A 6,788-nucleotide genomic window follows, 5' to 3' on the forward strand; every position below is an offset into this window, starting at 1 on the left:
AGTATGAGAGAATGAAAATATGTTGATCTATCTAGATAAGACATTATGTTATTGTGAGCACAGGTGAAAACACAGAAGAATGTGAGCTTTCACTACAACTCAGATGATGCTGATGGAGTCCTTGATCAGCCAAAGGTAAGACACTGATTCTGGGAAATCTGAGCTGACTAGCCCCAGCTCCTTGCTAGAGTATGTATGTTGTGAAGATTCACAATTTCAGTTTAACAGCTTAATGAAAAAATTCGTTAAGGTCCATTAGGAAATAAAAGTCTCTAAAATGCCCAGGATGCAGCTTCTCTTTTCTTATGTACAAGCTGTCAGTTCTGTCTTTGGTCACATCTTCACTAGATCTCACTAACAAAAGCAGTTCCACTATTGCACCAGAAGAGGTAAGGGAGCAAAGAGTGTGTCATATTTTTGGTAATGTTTTGTATCTGATGATTGCATGCATTATGGTGATGTTTAATTAATACATCTGCTTAGCTCTGGCATAGCACTTTTCTTCCAGAGATCACAAAGCAACCTACAAAGGACAATCAACACCATTACCATTTTTTTAGAGGCTTAAAAAGCATGGCTAGACGTTACATTTTTTTTCCAACGACAAGGCCCGCTTTCTAAACCAGATCTGTGAAATAATCCAGGTAAAGAATCACTGCTTTCTGAGGCTGGAGGGAAGAGAGATTTATATAAATCTAACTCATTTCACTTGTTTAGACAGAAGCACTGCAAATGGTTGAACTCTCACAGCTGAGCGTATGGAACAAACGCACCTCCTAATGCAATTTCACCCCACAGATATTGTGGCTCGGATGTGGCCTCTTGGTGAAGGAGTTGCCTGGAGCTAACAGCAAGGTAAGTACAGGACTAAGAGTACAAAGTGGGACCCCAAGCCTCGCTAGAGGATCCTAACCACTGCACCACATGGTTTTCCTCTTTGGAAAGATGCAAATCCTCGCTCTGTTGCTATAGTGCTTCAGGGGTGTTATATTAACTTACTTAGGCACCAGCTAGTGATGAGAGAAGGCTACAGATTAGTTCGAGATGATTGCTTCCCTTCCCTCAAGGGCTCTCCCACGTAAATACATTCCTTCGGCCTGGAGAAGCGGACAGAGGAGAGTCTGTTCTGCTGGATTTCAGCACTCCCGGGTCTGGGTCAGGCCCTCGAGGAATTCATAGGGGCTGAAGTGTGAGAATATGGAAAACGCTGAAAACACAAAAGTTAACTGAGCTTCCCTGAGCTTCCTGAGTTTAGTGGAGAAAGGATGGGGTTTGGGGGATGTTCTTGGAGACACCATGTTTGTTTTCACATTGGCACACCCATGCTGTGTACAACATAGCATGCTCGGCAAGTGGAAACTTGCTTTACTGAAGGTGTGGTCCAAAAGTAATGGTAGTTTTCACTATATATACTGTGCTGGGGCCAGGGGAAGGGATGAGCAGCCTTTCTGTCTCTGCACATATAAGGCCCACAGGATAGCTCAGGTGCAATTGTAGTCAATAACATGAGTCGACATTTGTCTTGCATGTTGTGATGATGGGTTAGGAGTACCCGCTAATGGGACATGAGCACCCGGAGACTGTGTTAGAGGGGGGTTGTGAGCCTGGGACCTGCAGATGGGAGGTGCTCTAGGTGCCTTAGTTCTGCAAACATTGGCTCTTCACTCTACTGTAGAGAATAGTCCTACTGATCTTGGTTGTACCATTTGCCTGATTAAAAGCATTGACTCATCTCCAAAGATCAGAAGTGAAATAAATACTTGGCCAAGGTGCTCTATTAGTGGATAGGGGCTGGCAGCTCTGAAGGGTAATTCAGACCAGCCAAGATCTGCATCACCTTCTGGAGGTGCCTCTTGGACATGTGTGTGCTGGGGATGGGATGTGCCCAGGCCAGAGCATCTGCAGGAGCTGGGGCCAATGGACCAAGTATTATTACTGTGTTGCTCTAAGGCTTGCAGTTAGCTGGATGTGAAATAATTTTTTTGCATCCCTAAGTTGAAGGATATCTCTTCACTGGAAGAGTAAAATCAGGGCTCCCTGAGCTCCTAGTGAGGCTAGTAGCTGGCGAGTGAAATCCTGGTTACGTTAAGTCAACCGCAGATCTTCTCTTGATTTCAGTAAAGCCAGGATTTATCTTTTAGTATTTTTGTATAATAAAAAGTGCTTTTATTTCTGTTTTGCCCCCATCCTGCAATATGTTGTAAACACACAAAGGGGCACCTTTGTGGTGCTTGGCCCAGGCAGACAGCGTGCTGTCTTTATGGCCCAGCTTTGCTTTCCTTATAGGCCTCCCAACAACAAGTGCCGAATGTTTATTAATATGGGCCCCAGCTCTGCAATCTGCTCCCCTAGCACTGTCTATAGCATTTCCCACAGGGGCGCTGAGCACATATATCTCTGGCTGTAAGTAAGCAATATAGCTATGTTCATAGGCACTAGGTAGACTGAACTCTAATGTGAGGTTCAATGTCCTCGCAAAGCTGCGTATTGCTGTCCCTTTACCTGGAATCCTTTTTGTCACAATTACACCTGCATGTTCCCATAAAGAATTAGGATGAAAAGGCAATGTCATAAAACAGTCCAGTAAACAATAAGCTGAAACAATGTGGATGAGTCTACCAGCAATTTTTAAAATAAAATTTGATTAAACATTTTATTTCAACTTAGATATTTAATAATTTTTTCATGTCTTTGCTACATATAAAAAGGCATTTTTACCCCCTAAAATGAAACTTTTTCTTTGAAATTGTTACAATGAAACATTCAAAATTAAGCAACCCCTTTCTTAACACTTTTTCCAGATACGCTCACTCAATTCCAGCCCTTCCTGGAAAGTGATTTGGTTTTGAAAACTTACAGTTTCTGATTATTTCATCAGAAAATCCCTAGTCCTTTCTAATTGCACTGGGGGGAGGGAGGAGCAGAATGATTTATTGGCTGTTTTCTTGCTGTTTCTTCTTTTCCTTCTTCTAATATACGTGTGTCCTGTCTACTAACAAGGCTGTCTGTTGCATTGTGTAAAATCTGTATGAACAGCATACTTATACAAAGGGAAAACACAAAACTAGCTCACCCTTCAAAACCAGAATAGGCCTGAACCTTGTAATTAATAAAGATTTTTTTTTCTGAAGAGTAAAGGAGCTATTTTTTCTATCAGCCTTTTAGTCTTTGGGAGAAACATCCCTATTATAGGAATTCTAATTGTATCTACTTTTTTCTGCTCATCCTTAGTAAGAAATCCCTTTAAAAGAAGACAGAAAAATCATCATAGCTATGCACATGCAATTAGGTGGCTATTTGTATACAATAAAGGGGATTTACCTTAAAAGGCAGAAGGAGGAGGAAGCCGCATCCGGGGCACGGAACTGTAACCGGTAGCTTTGGCCTCAGAGCTGCATCAAGCCCTTCGGTGAAAGGAGCCAGCTCAGGCATGCAGGGAAACCCAGGCACCTCCAAAATAGGAAAGCAAGGGGTGCACAGAGCTTGGGTGAACCCTGGCCACGTGGGTCTGATGGTGTCTCTAAGTGATAGCCACGAATCCCTAATGCAGCAGATTGACACCCCACATTGAGGGTCCGTGTCCCCCAGTGGGGATTTAGGTGCACACAGGAAATGTGAGGCCATGGAAGCAGCTGCGTTGAGCCCACAGCCAAACCCCTGCTAGAAAGTCCTCCAGCGCAATGCCTGCTCCATGCCGCCGCTCTTGGGAGCTCGCGCTTCATCCCACCCTGCTGGCCTGCTCGGGCTTGGTCCTCGTGTCCTTGGGTGCCGTCCCACCCAGGCGCTCCTTGGCCCCGTCTTCCCTCCAGTCGGTCAATATTTGCTTGTTTGGTGGCACCCACAGCCTGTCAGCGTAAGGAGCCTTCACGTTCTGGTCTGTTTTGACACAATGGAGTCAATCTCTTAAAAAAAAAAAGTCCTCAAGCTGAACAGAACAAAATAGTACAAGAACAAAGCCTGGTTTCCATTATGTTGAATATTGCATAAGAACGAGGACCAGAGACCCACTGGTCTGGTTTACTGGGGACGAGGGGAGAGCAGAATGGGGCTGTAGCCCCTCACATGCATTACCAGCTCCCCCTAAGCCTGAGCGCTCCCACCATGTGCTCTGCAGCAGCTGCGCAGCCCCGCGTTCACGTCGCAGCTGCATCTGCCCATGTCACAGGCACAGTTTTATTGTCCGTCATGTCCAGGAATTTTTCAAATCCTAGTGGTGAGGAACACGTGCATGGGGGCGTGCCAAGGAGAAGGAAAAGCTTGTTGAATGGAGAGACGTTTTGACCTTGCAGACTCAAATCCTATTCTGCAGCCTAGGAATTTGGAAAATGTTTGGCTGTGCATATAACAGCCCATGAGTAGCCAAGGCTGGGCACCAGCAATGCTCTACCTCAGCCGCACAGGGTGTTTCTGCCAATGGGACTGAGAATCACCAAGGACATCTTCCAAATGGCAAACAGCGCTAACTTGCAAATATGCATTAGCATAAATACGGCAATGCCGAATACAGCTGCATAAAAAGCATACCCATAAATGTGGAAGAATGCGTTAATCCCTTTTTTTTAAAATCACAAGTGCTCACTCTGCATTTTAATTTTATGCAATTACAGTGCAATTTGCAAAAAAGTGCTCACTTCTGGTGTGTCAACCCTTGTCTTCACCGAGCTTCTTAAAGCATCACCAAAGCTTCCCAGTCAATTGTGCTCAGCTTTGAGACAAAGATCGCAAAATAGAAGGCAGCAGATTTTGCTTGTCACTTAAATCAGGTTTAGCCAGTATTACATGTTAGTTAAATGGAAAATGATTGAAATTACATTTATTGAAGATTAATTAGATGATGCATATATTGTACTTTGTATTTAATTAACCATTTTAGATTCAATATAAAGAGGTCATCTCATTGCAGGCGTTGTTGCCTGCAAAGTAACCAGATGATTACAAGATGGGCATGTTATTACAGTTCAAAACTATATAATAAGATTGGATACAAAGCACTGCCCAGGAATCGACTGGGAGATGGTTAATATCTAGCAAAGGCTCTACTTGGGTTATGTAAATGCAGAATTGCTGGGGAATTAGCAAAGATTCACAGGATTAAGTGAGCCCTCGTGAATCTTTAAAAGTGAGAGGGCAGCCAGACGAGGGGTTGCCTTGTTATGGCAGGGTGAAGGTCTTAGTTGTCCAGATCCTCCCTAGGTCAGTTTGGTGGCTGTAGGCATTTTGTCTGGCTGAATTCAGACATCTGGGTTCAAGCTGAAGAGAGAATATTTGCCTGAGAAGCTGCGTTCAGTTCAGTGCTTTGGATTTTGCGGGTGCTACTCTACTTCTGAACACTCTGAAGCTGATCTTGTGTGTTACCTTGGGTTCAGGGAAGGTGTTATTTAGATGATTACTTAGATGATTGTTTAGATTATTAAATATATTTAGACAAACATTGGAACGGGTTGCCCAGAGAGATTGTGGACTCTCCATCCTTGGAGATAATCAAAATTTGGTGGGACATTGTCCTAGGCAACCTGCTCTAGCTAAGGCTGCTTGAGCAGGGGCAGGGCTTGGACTAGATGATCTCCAGAGGCCCCTGCCAACCTCAGCAAGTCTGTCATTCCATGGTTATTTTATTGGCATGTGAGAAACCCTTTTGTGTGGTTGATGGGACTGAGTCTCATAAAGGAAGATTTATTTGACCAGATCCTGCCTATTACTTGGTGACTGGCCACTCTAAAAAATACCCTCTTCATATTGCATCTGAGAGTGTCTGATATGACAAGGCAATGTGCGGGGAGGGTTGGCCGGAAGCACCCGCATACAAATGCGTAGATGGAGATTGCTTCCGGAGGAGACGACAGCTAAAAGAGGGAGGACAAGTAAGTACTCCAGGAGGGCCACTCTATTTTCATTCGTTCAGACTTAGAGGGCTAAGAACAACTAGTTTTCCAAGCACTACTGCTGAGCAAGCTTGTGAGGTGCGTAGCTGCTCTCTTCTCCCCCACAAATGCAAAGAGATCTAAAAGGCAGGATGTATCATGTCAGAATGATTTCTCCTCTCCCTTAGTTGACTAAATAGTTTGCTTTAAAGAAAAGGGACAGTTAAGCAGGGCCAAGACATGATGTATACTTTAACTTCCCCGTAAGTGGCTTCTGTACTGTAGTTCTCCCATCAGATGCACATCCACTGCTCCCTATGTTAAAAGGCTTCATATATATTTAAGGTCACACAATGATCTCTTTACCTGTCAAGAACAATATGTTCAGTCTTAGGGGTTTTAATTCCATTATATTAACATCAGAAGGTATTTTACCATTTTTGAGACCCATCAGGATATCAATCTAATCTTTGAGATGATCTGCTGGCTCTAGCCTGCAGCTCAGACCTACTCTCCTGTTTCATTGCCCACCCCCCTTTTCTGCTCCACCACCGCAGACGCAGTAATATCTTCTGACCTTCTTGCACATCGTCTCTTGCTCAGTGCAGCCCTGCTCTAACAGTGACCTGTGAGAGTTAGCAATGGGGTTATGCAGATTGTGGTTTATCTTAGACTTTGTTTTATGGTAATTCTGTAACCTGACCCACGTTTTCTTTCTCCATCTATCTACCTAAGGACTCTCCTGGGCAGGGACCCCTCTTCTGGAATCTATCAAATGCCTCAGAAGCTTGTGCTGTCAGATTAAACAAATAGCAGCTCATCCAATGTGACTATGAGGAAGAGCGATCTAATGTATTATTTAAAAGCTACCCCAGCCTGCAATATTTAAGCAAGAACAATGCAGATGATACAATCAATTATTATAAT

The sequence above is a fragment of the Apteryx mantelli genome, chromosome 13 (assembly GCF_036417845.1).
Source record: "Apteryx mantelli isolate bAptMan1 chromosome 13, bAptMan1.hap1, whole genome shotgun sequence".
NCBI lineage: Eukaryota > Metazoa > Chordata > Aves > Apterygiformes > Apterygidae > Apteryx > Apteryx mantelli.